The following is a 24,589-nucleotide window of genomic DNA, read 5'->3' on the forward strand; positions in this document are numbered from 1 at the left end:
ACAACATTTATTACCAGATACCCAGAATTAAAATTTTTAAGAGAACAACGACTAGCTGATCAGATCCGTGTAATAATAAAAAATAACAGGATACCCCAGTCAGAATTAGAAAACCTCAAACAACAAGTACAACAAATACTGGAACAAAATAATGTGCAATCAGAAGAAGAAGAAAATACAGTAATGGTCTCAAACATCCCATAGCAAACAAACAAAGAACACCACGCATCAATTAAACAATCAGAGGAAAATGACATCTTAAGACAGTCACCAGAACAAGCACAAATAAAACACGAAGTGACACACATGTTAGATATAGAAGAAAAATTTCAGCTAACATATATAGAATACAAAGACACAAATACAGGCATTAGACCGTTCTTGCATAGACCACCAAATAACTTACAAGTCGAAACAACAATAACAACTATCAACACAATCATACACAACAAAATAAGTGAAAATACAACTATGGAAGAGTTACAACTACTGGTTTATATAGGAGCACTCACTACACTAAATATACACACTAGGCAGAGATCAGAACCAACCAACACACAGAAGAAACCCACAAAACCAGCATGGCAACACAGGCTACAGATCAGAATAGAAAAACTGAGAAAAGACATCGGACAGCTAACACAATTTATAAGGAATGAAATGTCAGAAAAAAAACGAAAAAGGTTAGGTAAAACCTCACAACAAGAAGCGATAGAGCAATTAGATGAAAAGAAGCAGAAATTACAAGCATTGGGCAAATGACAAAAAAAAAGTGAAAATAGAAGGAAACAAAACCAAACATTCAACACAAACCAAAAGAAATTTTACCAGACAATAGATAACACACACATTAAAATAGACAATCCACCAAACATAACAGACATGGAACACTTCTGGAGCAACATATGGCCAAACCTGGTACAATATAACAGGCATGCACGGTGGATACTAGCAGAAATAGACACATGCAAGATGATACCACAAATGCCTGAAGTGATAATTTTGCAACATGAAGTCACCCGAGCAATTAATTCTACTCACAATTGGAAAGCCCCTGGAAAAGATAAAATAGCAAATTTCTGGCTAAAGAAGTTCCACCTCAACACATTCACATCTAACTAAATTATTTAACAGTTACATTGCAGACCCATACACATTCCCTGATACAGTTCCACATGGAATAACTTATCTGAAACCTAAAGATCAAGCAGACACAACAAACCCAGCTAAATATCGCCCCATAACATGCGTACCAACAATATACAAAATATTAACTTCAGTCATTACACAGAAATTAATGACACATACAACACAGAACAAAATTATAAATGAAGAACAAAAAGGCTGTTGCAAAGGAGCACGAGGATGTAAAGAGCAACTGATAATAGATGCAGAGGTGACATATCAAGCTAAAACTAAACAAAGGTCGCTACACTATGCATACATTGATTACCAAAAAGCTTTTGATAGTGTACCCCACTCATGGTTACTACAAATATTGGAAATATACAAAGTAGATCCTAAATTGATACAGTTCCTAAACATAGTAATGAAAAATTGGAAAACCACACTTAATATCCAAACAAATTCAAATAATATCACATCACAGCCAATACAGATTAAGCGTGGAATATACCAAGGAGACTCATTAAGTCCTTTCTGGTTCTGCCTTGCTCTGAACCCACTATCCAACATGCTAAATAATACAAATTATGGATACAATATTACTGGAACATACCCACACAAAATCACACATCTGCTATACATGGATGATCTAAAACTACTGGCAGCAACAAATCAACAACTCAACCAATTACTAAAGATAACAGAAGTATTCAGCAATGATATAAATATGGCTTTTGGAACAGACAAATGTAAGAAAAATAGCATAGTCAAGGGAAAACACACTAAACAAGAAGATTAGATATTGGATAACGACAGCGACTGCATAGAAGCGATGGAACAAACAGATGCCTATAAATATTTAGGATACAGACAAAAAATAGGAATAGATAATACAAATATTAAAGAAGAACTAAAAGAAAAATATAGATGAAGACTAACAAAAATACTAAAAACAGAATTGACAGCAAGAAACAAGACAAAAGCTATAAATACTTATGCTATACCATTATTGACCTACTCATTTGGAGTAGTGAAATGGAGTAACACAGATCTAGAAGCACTCAATACACTTACACGATCACAATGCCACAAATATAGAATACATCACATACATTCAGCAACAGAAAGATTCACATTAAGCAGAAAGGAAGGAGGAAGGGGATTTATCGACATAAATAACCTACATTATGGACAGGTAGACAATTTAAGAAAATTCTTTCTAGAATGAGCAGAAACTAGCAAAATACACAAAGCAATCACTCACATAAATACATCAGCTACACCACTGCAATTTCATAACCACTTCTACAACCCTTTAGATCACATAACATGAACAGATACGAAGAAAGTAAATTGGAAAAAGAAAACACTACATGGCAAGCACTCGTATCATCTAACACAGCCACACATCGATCAAGACGCATCCAACACATGGCTAAGAAAAGGCAATATATACAGTGAGACAGAAGGATTCATGATTGCAATACAGGATCAAACAATAAACACCAGATATTACAGCAAGCATATTATTAAAGATCCCAATACCACAACAGATAAATGCAGACTTTGCAAACAACAAATAGAAACAGTTGATCACATCACAAGCAGATGTACAATACTAGCAAATACAGAATACCCCAGAAGACATGACAATGTAGCAAAAATAATACATCAACAGCTTGCCTTACAACATGAACTTATAAAACAACATGTTCCCACATACAAGTATGCACCACAAAATGTACTGGAGAATGATGAATACAAATTATACTGGAACAGAACCATTATAACAGATAAAACAACAGCACATAACAAACCTGACATCATACTCACCAATAAAAAGAAGAAGCTAACACAACTAATTGAAATATCCATACACAATACAACAAATATACAAAAGAAAACAGGAGAAAAAATTGAAAAATACATCCAACTGGCTGAGGAAGTCAAGGATATGTGGCATCAGGATAAAGTTGACATTATACCAATTATACTATCAACTACAGGAGTCATACCACACAATATCCACCAGTACATCAACGCAATACAGCTACATCCAAACTTATATATACAACTACAGAAATCTGTAATTATTGATACATGTTCAATTACCGGAAAGTTCCTAAATGCAATGTAACATATACCGTACAGTTAAAAGGAAGTCATGCTTGATCAAGGTCCGCATCACTTTCCATTTTTGACCAGACATAATGTCTGAGAAAATAAAGAATAATAATAATAATAATAAAAACAGAACAATTGACGCTAAGTGTTCCAAACCAAACCGATCAGTAACGAAACCAAACTATAGGGATCCAGCCGTCACCTATTGTGTTACACATTCATTTTGCTTGTAAAAACTGCATGTCATCACAACTTCTCCATAGTTGACTCCAAACTTCGTTAGCAACAGCAGCTGGCGTAGTTTAAATTTTGTCACAATGGTACAAGTTAACAGACCAGGTGATAATTTTTATGTTTCACCACAACTATAGATATGAATTTCTTGGGGGGGGTGGGGGGGTGGGGTTGGGAATTTCCAATTTCCGGGGGGGGGGGGGGGGGGACTTTTCTCCCCCGGGCTACCCCCTGAATTCATCACTGGGATTAGCTGGGATTAGGGTTTTGAATGTTCACACCTGTGAATTGTCGCAGAATTAGGAGGTGAACAAAGTGGTGCTGCAGGAGGCCAAGCAAGACACACTTAATGCTTTTCTGAGAGGTTTGCCACCGAGATGTACACAGGGTCACCTAAAGACCTCCATGAAGGGATTAGGTTAGCACTGTAAATATGAAGAAATTTTTTCATTATAATGTACAGGGTTTAGGAAACAAAAGAGATGCTTGTAAATCATTTATCACAGGACTATCTTCACATGTAGTAATAGTTACAGAACACCAGAAAATAGTGAACAACATTCAATATTGCAAATTAGAAGGCTACAACCTGGCTACATTCTACTGCAGAAGACACAATAAAGGTGGTGGTGTTGCCAGATAATCAAGAAAATGTAAGTTCTTAACCACCACAGAAAAAGTGCTATGGGGGAACAATTTCCGTGTTGATGAAGATTTTGAAATTGAAATTCTTAAAATCACATTTTGCACTGCTCCTTTCTGTGTCATAGGTGTATATAGATCCCTCTGTGGAAACTTTGATGCTTTTCTGAAATCACTTGATGGAGTTTTAAGTAAATTAATGTCAGGCTGTAGAAGTGTAAATCTATTCATACTGGGAGATCTGAACATGATGGTCAGGAAAGCAAACGTTTTACAGATTTTATCCTGTCTTATGGGGCTAAAGATCTTTTTGGACTAGTACCCACCAGAATAGCTAACACACACAGTAGTTCAATGGGTCATGTTATCACAAATTATGACCACATAATCTCAACTTACATAATATATAGTCACCTCTCAGATCATTTAGGCCAAACACTAGTGCTAAAATGTAATACCAAATTCAAACCAAGAAAAATGTACAGGCACAGGTGAATATTATCTGCAAACAACATTGCTACACTAAGACACAGTTTAAGCCAGGAATCATGGGAATCAATTGTGACACCCATTGGGGTCAACAGTAAATGGAACATGTTCACAGAAATTATGACTGAACACTTAAATAGAACCATGCCATTAAAAAAGCGAGTATCCAGAAAAATCAACCTTTAAAATAAAAACCTGTACCATTAGATTTTAAAACAAAAGATCTGAAAGAAAAATGGAAAACATGTATAACTCAGAGTTACATAAAGAACTCCACAAGCAGTACAAATACAAGTACCACAAACAAGTCAGGAGACTACAATCAGAAAGAATCATCCAACAGATATGAGTTTCAGATAATGTTTCAAAGATTTGCTGTTTCAGAAACAATGAAACAGAAACTAAAATTAATAATGTACAATTATCTGTGAATAACAAAGATATCTCTGGTCCTCTTCTAGTCAGCAATATTTTTAATAATTCCTGCATAGATACTGTTTAAAATGATGTATCTATGAAACAGGATATACAGCACTCATTTGAGTCCTGTAACAAACAGAACTGCAGTACACTACCCGCAGTAAGCACATATGACATTCTGCAGCATACTGATAACCTCAGAAACAAAAAATCAGCAGGATTTGATGAAATTTTTCCGTATCTATTGAAGAAATATAAACACGAACTAATGAAACCACTAGGTCACCTAATAAACTGTGTTCTCGAAGATGGTATATTCCCTGACAAGTTGAAACTGTCTGTCCTATATTACTTGTACACTGACTGTATAATATGTAATCAACAGGACCAAATAAATAAATAAAAGAATAGCGAAATCAATACACAAAAAGGGGGAAATAAAGCATGTACAGAACTATAGACCCATTGCCCTAATCTCAACTTTCAGCAAACTGATAGAGAAAACAATATTTAAAAAAAATCTTGGAACATTACAACAATGCTGACGTATTAAGTGATTTCCAGCATGGTTTCAGAAGAGGTCGAAGTACCATGTCAGCAGCAGTACAATTTGTCCAAAATGTACTTGAAAAAATAAATGAAAAATCCCAAGCAGCAGGAGTATTCCTGGACCTCTCAAGGGCTCTTGATAGAGTACATTGTGACACACACTTATCAAAAATTGCGAAGAGTGGTGTCACTGGAAAACTCATGCAATTGCTAGAAACATATTTAAAGGCTAGACAACAGTGCATGGAGATTATGTACTCTAATGGAGAAATACTGGAGAGGAGAAGGTCTAGTATAAGAAATATAAATTTTGGTGTTCTTCAGGGCTCTATTTTAGGTCCACTCTTATTCATATGCTACCCAGTATGTAAATGATTTCCCAAGGTCCCTTGACCATAAGCAACTGATCACTATGTATGCAGATGATACATCTGGTGTCTGCTATGCAGACAATGAGCCCAGCCTAGTTGAAGAAATACATAACTTTATTGAAAAGGCAAGAGTTCATTTTGAAAGAGAGAATCTAAAAGTAAACATAAAACAAACTAATATTACTCACTTTAAACTAAGTGGTCCAAACAGACAAAATACTGTGATTGATGAAAATCTACCAGAAACCTCTACAGATTGTAAATTCTTGTGTTTATGCATAGATGATCAACTTCCATGGAAGCAGCAAGCTGATTATGTCTGTAAAAAAATATAACTCCCATTCTATATGTATTAAGAAGATTATCACCATATCTCAATTCTAAAAGCCTAAGGACTGTATATTATGGGTTAGCATATCCTTTCTTGTCTAATGGAATAGTACTGTGGGGTGCAACATGCCAAACTAATATGAGTTTCATACTGCAGAAGTGAGCCTTGAGGATTATAGCAAAAGTAAAACCAGGAACTTCTTGCAAACCCCTATTCATTAGACACTATATTCTCACAGTTTATGGCATGTATATACTAGAAACTATAATAGTAGTGAAAGAAGACACTAAGATCACAAAAAGAAACATGAATACTCACAACTGTGAAAGAAGTCATAGAAAAGATTCTCATATGGGTAACAGAAGATTAACTTTAATAGCAAAAAGCCCGTATGTCAAAGGAGCTGTTTTTAATAACTTGCTTCCAAATGAAGTTAAGATATCGACACGGGATACTTTTAAAAAGCGAGTCAAGCAGTGGATTAACCAAAAATGCCCTTATAACTTGAATTTATCATGATTTACAATGAAAAAAAATATAATTTTAAAAACTTTATTCTTAGTTGAAAACACACATGCATTTAATATTACATGTTACAAGCAATAAATCGAATTGAAATCGGATGTATAATGTTTTAATTGTGGAGCCATAGGACACATAAAGAGGCAGTGCTACCAGCAAAGAAGGAGTCATGGAGATAACAGAGATGGCCAACATTTTAATGGGAATGGTAGTACGGGAGGTGTAGGTCATTGACAGTGATACGAGAGTGATGGTAGAAATGGTCCAGGGGGAAGAAATGGTCCATTAAACTTAAGAGGAAATCCCAGAACTCTGACAGAAGTTCCTGGTAAAAATACATTCAGTAAGAACAAATGCAGAGGTTGAATGTGCCACAATGGGTGTGATAGATGGCACAAAATATAAAATTTTGTTGGACACAGGGACACACATGTCAGTGGCCTCAAGAGAGTGTAAGAGGTGAATCCACCATGTTACAATTTGCTGTGGTGGAGGATAGTGATATACGAACATTAGAGTGAGTAAGAGTGAATTTTTCATTCCAAGTAACCAGGTTTAGACAATATGTGGAAGTGCTGTCTCATTTCAGTCAGGGCTATAGCATGATCCTGGGACTAAACTTTCTACATCAACGTCATGCCATAATTGACCTTTGATGACATATAGTGGAACTTAGTGGGAAAATGTTCTGGCTAGGGGAAACTGTTGTCAATGTTGATTTGCCACAAGGAATTTCTCGTGTACAAAACAATCAAGTGCAAGCAATGAGATGAAGGCATGATTTACATGATTGTGTGTCAGTAGGCACTGGAAAGTTGCTACAGGTGAATTTGGGGCCTGCGTTATGAGTTGATATGTTACATGTAATATAACCATTGGAGGATAGTGAGATATTGGATGCAGCATGTTGTTCACATCCACATCTACATCTACATGGTTACTCTGCAATTCATACTTAAGTACCTGGCAGAGGGTTCATCGGACCATTTTCATACTACTTCTCTACCACTCCACTCTCGAATGGCACATAGGAAAAAGGAACACCTAAATCTTTCTGTTCAAGCTCTGATTTCTCTTATTTTATTTTGATGATCATTTCTCCCTCTGTAGGTGGGTGTCAACAAAATATTTTTGCATTCAGAAGAGAAAATTGGTAATAGAAATTTCATAAATAGATCTCGCCACAAAGAAAACCACCTTTGTTTCAGTGACTGCCACCCCAACTCGCATATCATATCAGTGACACTCTCATCCCCTATTGCGTGATAACATGAAACGAGCTGCCCTTCTTTGCACTTTTTCGATGTCCTCCATCAATCTTACCTGGTAAGGATCCCATACCATGCAGCAATATTCCAGCAGAGGACAGACAAGTGTAATGTAGGCTGTCTCTTTAGTGGGTTTGTCACATCTTCTAAGCATTCTGCCAACAAAGCGCAGTCTTTGTTTTGTCTTCCCCACAACATTATCTATGTGGTCTTTCCAATTTAAGTTGCTTGTAATTGTAATTCCTAGGTATTTAGTCGAATTGACAGCCCTTAGATTCATGCAATTTATCGTATACCCAAAATTTATCGGATTTCTTTTAGTTCCCATGTGGACGACCTCGCATTTTTCTTTGTTTAGTGCTGATTGTCACTTTTTGCACCATGCAGAAATTCTCTCTAGATCATTTTGTAATTTGAATTGATCATCTGATGAGTTTACTAGATGGCAAATTACAGCATCATCTGCAAACAATCTAAGGGGGTTGCCCAGATTATCACCTAGATCATTTATATAAATCAGGAACAGCAGAGGGCCTATGACACTACCTTGTGGAATGCCACATGTCATTTCTGTTCTACTCGATGATTTACTGTCTATCACTATGAACTGTGACCTCTCTGAGAGGAAATCATGAATCCGGTCACACAACTGAGATGATACTCCATATGCACGCAATTTGATTAATAGTCACTTGTGAGGAACGGTATCAAAAGCCTTCTGGAAATCTAGGAATATGGAATCGACCTGAGATCCCTTGTTGACAGACCTCATTACTTCATGGGAATAAAGGGCTAGCTATGTTACACAAGAACAATATTTTCTGAATCCATGTAGGTTATGTATCAATAAGCCATTTTCTTTAAGGTGGTTCATAATGTTCAAGTACAGTATATGCTCCAAAATCCTACTGCAGATTGAGGTCAGTGATATGGGTCTGTAATTCAATGGGTTACTCCTATTTTCTTTCTTGAATATTCGTGTGACCTGTGCTACTTTCCAGTCTTTAGGAACAGACCTTTCGTCAAGTGAGCAGTTGTATATGATTGCTAAGAAAGGTGTTATATTGTCTGTATACTCTGAAAGGAACCTGACTGTATGCCATCTGGATTGGAAGACTTGCCTTTCTTAGGTGACTTGAGTTGTTTTGCAACACCTCAGATATCTATATTTACGTCACTCATGCTAACAGCTGTTCTGGTTTCAAATTCTGGAATATTTACTTCATCTTATTTCGTGAAGGAATTACGAAAAACTGTATTTAGTAACTCCGCTTTAGTAGTACCATCATTGGTAACATTTCCATTGCTATTGCGCAGTGACGGTATTGACTGTTTTTTTGCCACTGGTGTACTTTACATATGACCAGAATCTCTTTGGGTTTTCTAACATACTTTGTAGAAACATAGATTGTAGAAACTATTAAAAGCATCTCGCATCGACGTCCGCACTAAATTTTGAGCTTCTGTGAAACTTAGCCAATCTTGGAGATTTTGTGTTCTTCTGAATTTGGTATGCTTTTTTTGTTGCTTCTGCAACAGTGTTCTGACATGTTTTGTGTACCATGGTGGATCAGTCCCATCTCTTATTAACTTATGCGGTATGAATCTATCTACTGCTGTTGATACTATATCTTTGAATTTGAGCCATATCAGGTCTGCACTTAACATAATTAGCTTGGAAGGAATGGAGACTCTCTCTTAGGAAGGCATCAACCAAATTTTTATCTGCTGTTTTAAACAGATATATTTTGCGTTTATTTTTAGTGGTTTTGGCTGATATGGTTTGAGCCTTGCTACAATGACCTTGTGTTCACTAATCCCTGTTTTCATCATGACGCTCTCTGTTAGATCAGGATTATTTGTGGCTAAGAGGTCAAGTGTGTTTTCGAAACCATTTACAATTCGTGTGGGCTCATGAACTAATTGTTCAAAGTAATTCTCAGAGAAAGCATTTAATACAATTTTGGAAGATGTTTTCTGTCTACCACCAGCTGTGAACATGTATTTCCGCCAACAAATCAAGTGTAGATTGAAGCCTGCACCAATTATAACTGTATGACTGGGGTACTTATTTGTAATAAGATTCAAGTTTTCTTTGAAGCATTCAGATATTATATCATCTGAGTTGGGGTTCGATAGAAGGAGCCAATTATTATTTTGGTACGGCTGTTGAGTATAACCTCTACCCATAGTAATTCGCAGAAACTAACTATTTGAACTTCACTACAAGATAAACAACTACCAACAGACACAAACACACCACCACCTACTTTATTTAATGTATCATTTCTGAACACAGTTTGTGCCTCTGTAAAAATTTCAGCAGAATTTATCTCTGGCTTTAGCCAGCTTTCTGTTCCTATAAAGATTTCAGCTTCAGCTTCAGTGCTTGAAGCTCTGGTACTTTTCCAACACAGCTATGACAATTTACAACTGCAATACTGACTGTTGCTTGGTCGATCCTCGTCGTTTCTTTGCCCTGTACGCTTTGAGACTGGAGCCCTTTTTGATCTTTCCCAAGACTGTCTAACCTAAAAAACCGCCCAGTCCATGCCACACAGCCCCTGGTACCCATGTAGCCGCCTCCTGTGTGTAGTGGACACCTGACCTATTTAGCGGAATTCAAAACCCCACCACCCTATGGCGCAAGTCGAGGAATCTGCAGCCTACACGGTCGCAGAACCATCTGAGCCTCTGATTCAGACCCTCCACTTGGCTCTGTACCAAAGTTCCACAATCAGTCCTGTCGATGATGCTGCAAATTGTGAGCTCTGCCTTCATCTTGCTAGCAAGACTGACAGTCTTCACCAACTCAGATAGCCGCTGGAGAGCAGAGAGAATCTCTTCCAATCCATAGCAACACATGTCATTAGTGCTGACATGAGCCACCACCTGCAGTTGGCCGCACCCTGTACCCTTCATGGCATCTGGAAGGACCCTTTCCACATCTTGGATGACTCTTCCTGCTATGCACACAGAGTGCACATTGGCTTTCTTCCGATCCTTAGCTGCCATATCCCTAAGGGGCTCCATCATCTGCCTAACATTGGAGCTCCCAATGACAAGTAATCCCACCCTATGCACTTGTCTGGACCTCTCAGGAAAACCGGCCACTGCTGCAACAGGCAAGGCCACCCTTGCTGGCTCAGAAGTACTTTCAGCAGTGGGCAGCACCACAAACCTGTTATGGACATGTAAGGGTACAGCCCTGTGGCCAGCATCAACTTTCCCCTTCTGCCCAGGGATTCGCGACCCCACTATGGTTCACCAGTCACCATCAGGCAAGTGACGACTGGCAGGGACATGCGAATCTGAGGGCGCAGTGGCATCAGAGATCCCAGACAATGCTATAGGTTCCAGAGGTGCCAAAGTGCTTGCCTCGGGTGTCCCATTGTTACCGCGGCCCAGGGCAACAGCCTGGAGCCAGTCGGCCACAGCCAACACAGCTTCCAGCTGTTTACGGATGGTGGCCAATTCCCCCTGAACCTGTACGTGTTGTTTGGTAACATGTAGTCTCGTACACATGCAAGAGAAGGACAGAGGCAAAGTAGTACCCGTCAATGTGGATAACTTTGGTGCTGAAGAAGTTAAGTTGTTAAAGGGAACATTATTGCTACACTAGAGATTTTGACTGAGGAAGATTGCCACACAGGGGGTGTTGGCTTTGATGGGGCACAGGATCCTGCTGTGACTGCATTTTGCAAGAAATTGAAGCATTTAAAGGGGACAGAAAGAACAAATGGCGAACCCACTGCTAGAATTTCAGGATTTGTTTTTTCCACAAGAGCCATTGCCTGCTACACCAATAACACAACACAGGATTCTGACAGGGAACAAAGCACCAGTGTGTTGGAGGCCATGGAAATACCATGATCACTGCAACCAGTTATGGAGGAATATATAAATCAACAGTTGGCTGATGGAATTATAGAAGAGAGTAGTAGCCTCTGGGGGGAGGGAGGGCAGGAATTGTGATTTTGCCCAAGAGTCTATGCATGGGTCAAAGAAGTATTGGTTTTGTTGCAATTACTACCATTTGAATAGTAAAACTACTGCAGATGCCTACCCAATTCCAAACATCACGGATATGATAGATGGTTCAAATGGCTCTGAGCACTATGCGACTTAACTTCTGAGGTCATCAGTTGCCTAGAACTTAGAACTAATTAAACCTAACTAACCTAAGGACATCACACACATCCATGCCCGAGGCAGGATTCGAACCTGCGACCGTAGCGGTCACTCGGTTCCAGACTGTAGCGCCTAGAACCGTGCGGCCACTCCGGCCGATATGATAGATAACCTAGGCTAAACGCAATATTTCTCAACAATGGACTTGAAGAGTGGATACCATCATTTGGAAGCTGCTTTGTAAGATAGACCAAAATTGGTGTTTTCAGCATCTTGTGGACACTATCAATATATAAGGATGCCCTTTGGATTGAAAAATGCACTGGTAGCATTCCATCACTTGCTGGGTGGAATGCTGAAAGAACTGAAGCCTCATCAATGTGTCATATATCTTGAGCATATAACTGTCTTTTCAAGACATATGTAAGAGCAAATACAATGTCCAAGGGAAACATTCTAGAGATTACAAGCAGCCTGCTTGTCACTCAGCACAGCATGTCACTTTGGCCTGGAGGAGGCTAACTATGTGGGCCATATAATTAGTAAGAATGACGTGAGAACAGATCTGAGCTTAATATAAGTGGTGCAAGAGTTTCTGGTATCATGAATAACCAAGGAGTTGAAATCTTTACATGGTCTCGTGAATTATTATAAGAAGTTTGTGAAGTGGTCTGTGGATATTGTTGGACCTCTTAAACAGTTGTTGTAGAAGGGATTTAAGTTTGTACAGCCAGAGGAATGACGAGGAACATGTCAAATTGAAAGATGTGTTAACATTCACTCCAGTGCTGGTGTTCCCAGACTTTCAAAAGAAGTTGATATTATGTGAAGCATTAAATCATGCTCTTGGGTGTGTTTTTGGGCAGGAGGTCAATGGTCAATAACACCCATTTGGCTTTGCATCAAGACAGTTGAACATGGTGGAGAGAAAGATGCTTAGCTTGGTATATGGAGTGAGGTACTTTCAGTTTTACCTGTATAGGAGGAAGTTCAATGTAGGGATGGACCATGCTGCTCTGAGGTGGTTACTATGTTTGGAGGACCTACCCATTACATAGACGAAGTGGACATAAAACTCAGTGAATCTGAGTATGAAGTAATCCACAAGCCAGGGAAGAAGCATGGAAATGCTAAGAGGAAAAATAGCTGTAGTGTAGGCACTAGTCCAGGGCCTTGTGGAATGGCAAGCTACACAGAGTGCTGATAAAGATTGTAAGCAGTACAGCAAGCAACAGCAGTTTTTAGCATGCATGACAGATTATCATCTACAGAAACAAAAGTAGGACTATGATTTGTGGTGTTAGCCAAGTTGAAGCTAGAAGTAATATGTGAAATGTGTGATCACATTTTATCAGGCTATGGGGGACGCTGAGCACTGAATCAGAGGGTGGTGAAAAGTACTGGTGGAAGGAAAGCAATGGTGATGTCAACCAATGTGTCAGAAATTGTGTAGATTGGGCACAGTGAACAGATTTGAATAAGAAACAGGTACTATCACAGAGTCTGCCAGAAACAATGAAGCCATCCAGTTTCATTGAGGTGAATGTGTTAGGCCCATTCAGTCAAACACCAGCAGGTAATTCTTTTGTGCCAACCATAGTAGACCATTTTTATTGCTGCATGAAGATGGTGTTGATGCCAGACCAACAGGTGGTCATGGTCACTTGAGCCTGGTCACACTGCATATTGCAGTTTGGGCTGCCAGAGACAATAATTATGGACCAGGGGACAGGCTTAAATACCAGGGATTATGGGCTTGCATCAATTTTGTGTAGAATTAACATGGAAAAAGGAAGATTTGCAAAATATGTAAAAGTTGGACACAAAATCAAAAATATTGAAACAAATAGTTTTTATATTTATCAGAACTTAGAAATGGTTGCTTGTGGTTTGTTACTGAAGACTACTTCTCTGACAATTGTAACAATCTACAGATTCCATGTAGGAAACTATGAGCTATTTCTGAGAAATCTAGATGCATTATTGAGCTACCTGTCAGAGAAGAAGAAACAGTTAGTAGTTTGTGGGGATTTCATTGTAGATTTCTTAAAAGATACAGACAGGAAAAATTAACTAGATTTACTATTTGGTTGTTTCAATCTAATTTCAATAGTCAGTTTTCCAATTTGTGGACAGCAAAGTAATATGACACTGATTGATAACATTTGTATAGACATTGCCCAGGCTGAAACAATGTGTACCCAGTTGCTAATGGACTATCTGATTACGATGCACAATTAATCAAAATAAACAGTATGGCATCTTACACCTCTGAGGCATGTTCATACGGAGGAGTGAGACTTATTAATGAGAACAGGATAAAATGTTCTAAGAGTAAGTTAAAAGGGATGGTATGGGATGAGATATATGTAGAAAAAGGCACTAATGTCAAATTCAGTTTATTCCATAGTAAATTTGTCTCAATATTTGGATGTTGCTTTCCTAAAAAATTATCCAGAAGATAAAAAAAGTAAGCTCTGGATAATTTAAGTGAATTAAAATCTCATGTAAGAGGGAGAAGGAAATTTATGTAAAAGGCAGAGTAAATCAAGAACCAACATTACTTGCATACTACAAAAATGCTGTAGTATTTTAAGGAAAGACATTAAACTGTCAAGAAGTATTTATGTCCTGGCAGAAATAACTAATGCAGATAATAAGATTAAAACTATATGGGACACTGATGAATGGGAGACAGGGCAGCCAGTCAGTGTACAAGATTCAATAAAAATTAAACTAAATCACAATTTTGTGAACAATAATTCACAAGTTCCAAGTACTTGCAATAATAATTTTCTAGATGTAGCAGCAAATATCAGATTAAATAATGCAATTGAAAAGGCAAGAGAATGTATTGAAGATGTCATTCCACAAAACTATACGCAACTAGAAGTAGCACCACCATCCTTCACTGGAATTAATACAAGTATAAAAATTATTAAAACGTAAGCTCTTGTGGGGTTGATCAAATTTCAAACAGAATTGTAAAAAGTTGTTACAGCTTAATAAATAGTGTCCTTAGTGATACACGCTGAGGTGACAAAAGTCATGCGATACCTCCTAATATTGTGTCGGACCTTCTTTTACCCAATGTAGTGCAAAAACTCAATGTGGCATGGACTCAACAAGTCACTGGAAGTCCCCTGCAGAAATATTGAGCCATGCTGCCTCTGTAGCCATCCATAATTGCATATCTGTTGCCAGTGCAGAATTTTGTGCAGGAACTGACCTCTCAGTTATGTCCCATAAATGTAAGGTGGATGTTCGGGTCAGTTACACCAAACAACACCTTTTTAACAGTAGTTCATTTATTCACCTCTTTACACAAGCAAGGCTTGCAAAGAACTGCCTATGGCAGAAGAGAGCAAAGATAATCTTAGATTAGCATCCAAAGACGATGCTCAAAGTCTAGAGACAAACGTATATCGATGCTGGTGTCGACCTCATCAGCACCACAAATGTTTGATGGGATTCATGCAAGGCGCTTGAATTTTCTAGAATGTTTTTCAAACCAATTGCGATCAATTGTGGCCCTGTGACATGGTGCATAGTCACCCATAAAAATTCAATCATTGTTTGGGAACATGAAGTCCATGAATGGCTGCAAACTGTCTCAGTTGGTTCCACTTGACAAGAGGACCCAGTCCATTCCGTGTAAACACAGCCCACACCATTATGGAGCCATCACCAGCCTGCACAGTGCCTTGTTGACAACTTGGGTCCATGGCTTTGTAGGATCTATGCCACACTCAAAGCCTACCATTAGTTCTTACCTACTGAAATAATGATTCCTCTGGCCATGCCATGATTTTCCAGTCATTTAGGATTCAACTGATATGGTCACATCAAAGGAGAGCCACTGCAGGCGATCTCATGCTGTTAGCAAAGGCAATCGCATTGGTTGTCTGCTGCCATAGTTCATTAATGCCAAATTTAGCCACACTGTCCTAGTGGATATGTTCATCATACATCCCACATTGATATCTGCAGTCACACAGTAAAGCTTTTCTGTTAGCACTGACAACTGTATGCAAACGCCACTGCTCTCGGTCATTAAGTGAAGGCTGTCGGCCACTACATTGTCTGTGGTGAGAAGTACTGCCTGAAACTTGGTATTCTCATTATACTATTGACAGTGTGACTCTTGGAATATTGAATTTCCTAAAAATTTCTGAAACAGAATGTTCCATGCATCTAACTCCAACTACCCTTCTGAATTCAAAGTCTGCTAATTCCTGTCATGTGGCCATTATCATGTCGAAAACCTTTTTGCATAAATAACCTGTGTTATATATTGTGTTCACAATACTACCGCCATATGTATATGTCCATATCACTATCCCATAACTTTCATCACGTCAGTGTATGCAGTGCATCACTGGCATAGTGAATTTTTCCAGACAGGTTAAAATATGCAATTATTAAAATACTTCATAATAAAGGTGACAGTTGTTGTCCAGTTTCCTTATCAACATCTTTTTCCAAAATATTTGAAAAAGTAATGTACTTAAGAGCAGTCACACACTTAAGTGGGAACAATTAAGAAGGGTTGCTTGACTGAGAATACTATCCATACATTCTCTCATCAGACAGCACTAGCCTTAAATAATAATACATTGCCAGGTGGTATTTTCTGTGATCTTTCCAAGGCATTTGATTGCATAGATCATGATACTCTCGTACAAAAACTAAAGTTTTATAGACTTGATGACTTAATGCACAGCTGGTCTGAATCATACTTGACAAGCAGAATGCAAAAGATTGTGCTGAATAGCTCAGACAATAGCAATTTTAATGAGCAAGGAGAAAACAAATCCCAAAGGGAGTCCCATGGGCTTCAATTTTTGGTGAACTCCTATTCCTTGTACACACATCAAAAAAAGTTTTGCTTCATCCTGCTTCCCAGAACTCCTAAAGATGGACATTGACTGTGGATTTTGTATCACAGACACAGTCCCTTTGACTGTTCGGAGATGTCACTAAACCCTCCCAAAGATGTAAACAACCATGCATGAGCAGCATCTATTAGACGGAGGGGATCAGACAGCTGATCAGTTCTAGCCGTTCCTCCTAGAAGGAAGTACACAGCTCATGTTGTCTGTAGTTCAACTATGCTTAGACAGTCAATACCATGGTTTGATCACATCACCATTGTTACCTTGTGCAAGAAACTTGAAAATTTGTTTTATGTTTCAGTACACCCCATAAATAATAACTGAGAGTCCACGTTAATCTACCTCTTATAGTTTTTGAGTAATTAAATAAAAACTAATTTTGTAACTAAAATGTACCTAAGTGTTGTAGATTAAGTACTTGAAATTTTAATGATAGTGGATTTTGGTTAAACCAGATGATCAAATATATCAAATAATAGAGCTACACCCAGTTTAAGACTTGTAACATAAAGAGCAACTGGTATAAGTCTTAGCAAAGGTATGGTTCAGAGGTAACAATCTACCGTCAGTTCCACTAAATAAATTCTATTAAGCAAAGTTTTCATTATAGAAAGTTGAAGCTTCCTACGTGCTTTCAAACTGCTTATCTGCATACCATCAAAAATTAAGAAGTTTCTGAAGTAATTGGTAACTATATTATTAAAGATTATGTGCCCGAGATAGCGGTCGTTTGTAGACTGCCGCCGTATGCAAATAGACAGAGACAACAGATGTTTTCTCGGCAGTCCGCACCGGCACCTTATAAATACAGCCCCCGAAGCAGCAGAAAGGTTCACTTCGCTCTCAGACACTGTGAGGTCCACGCCAGTTAAACGTCTGGTCGCGCTCTGCCTCGTATGACGTCAGAGCCGAGCTGTGACAAGTGCGTATTTGGCAGTGAAAACGGATAGTGAACTCGCGAGTACTATACACCGTCCTGGATCGTTTAGAATTCGGTAAAATAACTGTTAGTGTGCCGTCCGTGTGAAATTCAATTCCGCGTGGTAAGTGGCGAATTTATTTTCACTTTTATGGCGAGCATTAATTTTTGAACATTTATTGCAGATATTGCAGATAATTAACAATAAAAGCGAACCGCGATAACTTGAATGGTGAAGGAAGGAAGAAAGGCGACGATGCTGGATCGCGGCTGCCGACGGCGCTGAGATCAAAAGAAGACGGTGCATCATCGCGGAGCTGCGCGGGTCTGCAAGACAGCTGCAAGCTGCGGCGAGCGCTCAACGGTGTCTAGCCCCCCCCCCCCCCCCCCCCTTCCCTGGAGCTACTGCAGTAGACGATTCCTGCGGCCATCTTCACCGCCACAACTGCTGCTTTTGCCTGCAATACGTCGCGACGCGTCGCATCACGGTTGTTGGTACATCGCGCCGACACAATTCGTCGAAATCAAGGATTTAAGTTAAGTCAAAAATATTTACACTATTTGTTAATTACTGCTAACAGATTAGTAGAAATGGAGAATTCAAAAGGGAACCGGTCCCTGACCATGAATCCTCAGGATCAGAAACTGAATTTAATGAGGATGGTTCCGCTAAGCCCATAAATATTAAATGAGAGGGTAATTTGTCATCAGTAGAATCTGATTTGAATTTAAATGAGAGTACCGGATTACAACCAGTCAGTGAGATAGAAGTCAAAAGGGAGCCGATAGAGTTGGTAACTTTATCAGGTAGTGAAACTGAGCTCAATATCTCTCAGGTTGAGCCAGGTCAGGAAATGGCAAGTGGCAAAGTAGAGGCTCCGAATTGGATGCAACTGTTGTTTGCTAAACTAGAGGCAAATCAAAAAGAACTAAAAATAGTAATAAAGAGTTGGAAAATAAGATTGAGGTTAGTAATGAGGAACTGAAAGAGGAAATGAAATCTAAAATGAACAGCTTAAATTACAAGATGGATGCTATCCATCATGATATTCAAGTAAAAGTAGGGCAACAATTAATTAAAATGCATAGTACTTTTAAATGCGAAATTGATAAAGTTCGCAAAGATTTTCAAGATGCAGATGAACTCTTGGAAGGGAGGTTGTCAGAAAGGTTAGGCAACGAATCCAAACTTTGCTCAAGAAGGATAGAGAGGTAAAAATTAAGGTAGAAACCTGTCAGCAAAATACTGAAGAGGTGGACAAAAGATGTTGTAACAGGGTAGAAGCACTAGAGTCACAAGTAGAAGAACTGAATACTAACATTGCTAACCTAGAAAATAGAGTAACCTCTGGTAGTTCTCGTAGTACAACTGTACAGCGTGTGGCTTCAGTTGACGCCGCTTTTATTGGATGTCGGCAATTCTTACGCTCTGATCCAAATAAGTCCATTCACCCCCTTGAATTTTGGAATGATTTTGAAGACGTAATGCTTAATGCCTGGTCAGAAAGGGAGAAAATTTCATTTATAAGAAGTCATTTGTCAGGAGATGCTTTGCGATGGTCAGCTGATGTAATGATAAAATGTAAAACTTTGGCTGAATTTAAATCTGCATTTCGTAACGAATACTGGTCACATAACAAGCAAAATGATGTTTTAAGAGCATTTTGGTGTGGTAAAAAGTTTTCCCCAGGACGTGAATCAGTAAAAGATTTCTCTAGGAAGTGGATTTCAATACTGTCACATTTGACAGAAAAAATGAAACCGGATATGATAATTATGGGTATAGAAGGTAAGCTGCCGTGGTACTGGCAGAAAAGGATCATTTCCGCCCCTAGAGACAATGTAGATAAATTTATTGAATACCTAGAGAGAGTTGAAAGAGTAGCTGCTGCAGAGGAACAGATGCAGCATACAAATAGATCATCTAACAATCACGTACAAAACAGAAAACAAGACAATGGGAACGTGAATGTTAGAAATATGGAAGTTAGGCACACAAGAACAAATTATCGAAATCAAAGCCGTGGCAGAGGGAGAGGTGGTAGACACTCACCACGCTTTCGTCACAATTATTATGACGAAAGCAAAGAAGTAAACACAATGCCATTGAGACCAGAATGGGAACAAAATGCGACCATACCTAGTGCTGTAGAAAATGAACACAACAGGCCGCGTATGGGAAACTAAATCCCGTCTATGAGGAAACGGCCGCTCACCAGGTGGTAACAGTAACACAGCCAGACAACAGTCAGGCAACATACACATACAGAAAACAGGCATGATGAAACAAGAACAGACAGTACCAGTGATGTGTTAAACCACTCTCACAAAATAGTAGACAGTATTTTGGATACGCTGGAGAAATGGGTCGAAGAAGAACAAGAACGCACTGTACATAACAGGGAAGAAATAATGAATGGGTTTGAATCTGGTGTGGATGATGATGAGGTAAAAGCTTACATCTTCGATAATAATGGCCATCTAAAAACTAGAGTTGAAGTAGCAGAAGTAGAATCAGTCTTGCAAAACTTTAGAGAGGATGAATTGGTGAATGAAGGGGGTAGAAATAGTAACGAGGTTAAGGAACCTAGTAGCTGTATTAACGTGCCACAAATAGTAGAAGCTGACGACATTATTATGAATAGCAATGTTGCGCAGGGACGCAGTTGCTCAGAGTTAGAAGCTGGTTTGGCTGATGTGCAGCAAACAGAAGTAGAAGGAGTCGTCAAGTGCTTCGATTTAAAATTAGTGGATAGGTTGGAAAAGGCAGCTAAAAGTGTAGAGATTAATGAAACTCAAAATTTAAATGTAAATGTACTTGCAACTGATCAAAACTACTTTAGCTGGAAGCAAATTGAAAAGGATTTATTAGAAGACGTGTATGAGCAACCTGTTCAATGTAAAATAACTCTCCCTGTTATCAAAACAAACATATCAGGAGTAACTGTGCGCTGTCTTCTAGACAGTGGCAGTGAAGCAAGTGCCTTGTCCCAAGCATTTTTTGAAATTATTCTAAATAAAAAGGAGTTAACGGTTATGAAAGTAAGTGGTTTAAAGATTATAGGTGCTACTGGAAAAGTTTATAGACCAGTTCAGCACGAAACTTTGATACCCATTGGTATAAGTAACGTAGTAATGGATCATCCTTGTTTAATAGTACTAGGCCTAAGTGTTGATATGTTGATTGGTACCGATTTCTTGTCAAAGTATCAGGGAAAGATCGATTTTGACCAGAACAACTTAATTTTAACTGAACCTGACACTCGCGTGATAAGAGAGGCTTTTATAGGAAGTCATATAGGCGGTAATAATGAAGCCTGGGAACTGCCTATTAGAGTAATAAGGAATAAAGGGTACCTACAGGAAAATACTGAATTCTGTAGTAATATGCAAGATGCTAATGTTGAGGAGAGATATATCCTAGAAGAAATAGAGGGAAAGGTACAATCAACAAAGCAAATTTCTGATGAACAAAGATCAGAATTAAAGAGTGTGTTAACTAGGCATAGTAACGTATTCTCAAACGCACCTGGTGAAGTTAGAGGATATGAATGCCATTTGAATATCAAGCCTGGGAGAGTATTTTTCAAGAAACCTTATCCGATACATGTTTCAAGGAAACAAGCAGTTCTAAAGGAAATTCAACGTATGTTGGCCTGGGGTGTCATAGAGCAAGCAGTTAGTGAATATAATAGTCCTCTTGTTGTTGTGCCTAAGCGTGATGGAAGTGTCAGATTAGTACTGGATGCACGCTGGTTAAATGAAATTATCAGAGAAAGTGACCGTCCTCAGAATATGGACGAGCTGATTAAAAAATTTCGAGGTGTAAGGTACCTCACTTCAATTGACATCTCGCTTCCGTCGGCCGTCGTAATGTAATATATTATTATTGTTATTATTATTTTTTGATTGTTGCCGACTTACGTGGAGGGCCTTAATAAAAATGATATTCCATTTAATTTTGATTTTACGATTAAATGCTTTCCTGAAGTTCTCCTTTTAACAATATTAATCTCAAATTATTTGTTACGTTAATGAATGTTAGACTCGCTGAATCTTCTAAAACATGAGCATATAAGTGGAACAATGTAATAAACTTTTCATATTAATTTCCCCGGCTAGTCAGTTCACTTTAAAGCAAGAAATCTTTAGTTATTAATTACAATTGCGGCCCACACACGCGCGAGAGTATTTTTCTTACCTCCGTTAACCATTGTATTGTAGTCGGAGTCCTAGCTCTGGCTCTTGGCTATGGTACGTATTTTTGCAACTTCGTGCGGCTGTGGAGAAAAATTAATATTATGTTAGTAGCGGGCGAGTATTTCGCTTCCGCTAATTTTTCATAAGTTAATATTGCCACGTAATGGCGTCGTTGGCTGCATCGGCCGCTGCGATTGTTGAACTGTAAATTACTTGAATGCAGGTCAATTCAAGGAAGGCGGACATGAAATCGGGATCACCTCTTACAAATTAAAAGTGCACAATAATATTAAATTAATATATTATCTGCTTAACTCATACAAATATGCTTACATTTGCCAGCACTCGAAAGATGTCCGTCTATACACACTCAAGACAAAAGAGGAAGTGAAGACGACTAAAAAAATTAACAAAAGAGCTTATCTTGTCGTCTCTTTAGATCATTTTGTTATATTTCTTTGCATTGCATTTCTTTGCATTTCTCGCCAGAGAAATTATTGTTTTACGGCTACATGACAAAAATATATTATTCAATTTTAAATGTCTCTTCGTTATAAATACTGTTTTTTAAGTCTTTTCGTAATATAGCACTGGGGACGCTATATTGCCCCCCGAAATGTTTATGTCATAAAAAATGTTCGTGTTTTTTTACATAAATATTTCCTTTTTCATGTCCACAGTGTCCACACACAGATTTTTCTTTCACAGTCTACATATGTCACATCGTATATTTAAACCGTTGTAATTACTGAGGTGTGTTGCACACAAAGTGTAATACAGATGAAGTTACCTACATAACAATATAATATACAATTGGTTACGTATACAGTTATGTACCTAAGAAAAGGACATAAAATACAATTAGTTTCATTTTGGCTGCTTTTTTTTAGGGTTGCAACTTTTGCAGTGTTCAAAGGTATACAATCACGAGTTAGTCCGTAAACTTGAAGTCCCAGGGGTGTCAACTGTTCGCTCCCCATTTGGCGCGGCCGTAGGGAAACCCTGGGGAAAACCTCGGCGGAGCGACAGACTAACTGCTTTGGTTACTTTCACTTAAATGTTTTTGGGATGTCATTGGAGTACAGGATGTGCATACATTACGAATAATGTTTTGTTGCACTATGCAAAGAAATAAGGTCATTATAACAATTGACTGCGGTGTCGTTGACGATCTACGCCGCGACGTTTAGCTCGCGACGGCGCCGCTTGGTGTGTTCGGTGCTCGGCGTTCGCGGCGGCTGCGAAGGGGTCAACGCCCACTCGACGCCAGCGTGTCTCGCCGTCGCGGAACGTCAGAATCAGCTGATAGGCTGCACGGTTGGCGATGCGTTTCTGTCTCGACCGGGCGTGGCGGAATGGGATGATATCCGCCCCCGCGCTTGTTGGCAGGAGTCAGCTCTGCTACGCATCTCCGACGTAGTACCTGAAACATACGCATAACCAACGTAATATTTGTTTCCCGCTGCAGATGGTTACGCTAGTGGGAAAGAAGCATTTATTAGTGAGGTAGTTATTGTTAAGTTTTCGCCAGTTTCCGAGTGTCAAGCCAGCACTGTCCTGCAGAATACATGACATGGATCCTCTCCCGTGAATGCAGTTTTGATGCAATACTGTTTCCATTACACGTCAGTTTTTGTCTTGACAAAATTATTTATGTTTTCGCCGCACCCGCAGGCAGTGGTGAGTGTCCCAATACGAGCTTAGCACAAACATTTGCCGTTTCTGCGGTCGCTGTTTTGCAACAGTCCACGCATCGCATTCCAATCTCGCATTGTTGTACGCACTGAAATTACAGTCTGTCCCAAAAATATTGGCTGTGGGTTCACTTCACGTTAACAGTTCACATTTATAAGCAAATTCACAGTTTTTCGTGCGTAATTTTCGCGTTTTGCGTCCTTACCGCTGTTGAACGTTCAATACTAGCACTTCACTGTCCGTATCACAGTTTCACCTTCACAGTTTTTCACACTGCTTAAAGTAACTGTTTCGATTAGTTCACAAACACTAATGTATTTCATTCAGTCTGAACTGGATTTTGTCTCGTGCTGGATTTTACCAGTCTCTCGCACTAATTATCTCTTTTCATTTTCCACTTAGAGTCGTACTTGCCTTCAGATTTTTTGACTATACAATTGTATTTCCGTCTCATCTGAGGTAAGTCCCCATGTCATGTCTGCCCACTCATTGCGTACTTGCCCTCCAGAGCCAGGCTCGACTTTACAAAACTTTGCCTCTCGCATTATTGTACACATTTTATAATCTAGGCCTAGCGTGCAAGTTCCTAGATTATTGTTAGATTTGTGACTTTTGTTTACACTACAAATTCGTGTAAATCTCTGCCTTAGCAGATGGCAATATATTTTAACAGT

At 38.8% G+C, this 24,589-nt stretch overlaps 1 protein-coding gene across 5 annotated transcripts in view; it reads right to left on the minus strand.

The window, feature by feature from the left end:
• LOC124723085 overlaps nt 1-24,589 on the minus strand; it is a 75,257-nt gene that overhangs the window by 16,447 nt on the left and 34,221 nt on the right. Inside the window, exon 1 of one of the 5 annotated variants that reach the window (XM_047248262.1) lies at nt 15,436-15,494. The exons of 3 other annotated variants lie outside the window; for them this stretch is intronic. The gene's annotated coding sequence lies outside the window, so the exon portion shown is untranslated. Of the gene's footprint in view, nt 1-15,435; nt 15,495-24,589 lie in introns of those variants that run through there. One more of the 5 variants, XM_047248263.1, reaches the window with a different exon arrangement.

The sequence above is a fragment of the Schistocerca piceifrons genome, chromosome X, assembly GCF_021461385.2.
Source record: "Schistocerca piceifrons isolate TAMUIC-IGC-003096 chromosome X, iqSchPice1.1, whole genome shotgun sequence".
NCBI lineage: Eukaryota > Metazoa > Arthropoda > Insecta > Orthoptera > Acrididae > Schistocerca > Schistocerca piceifrons.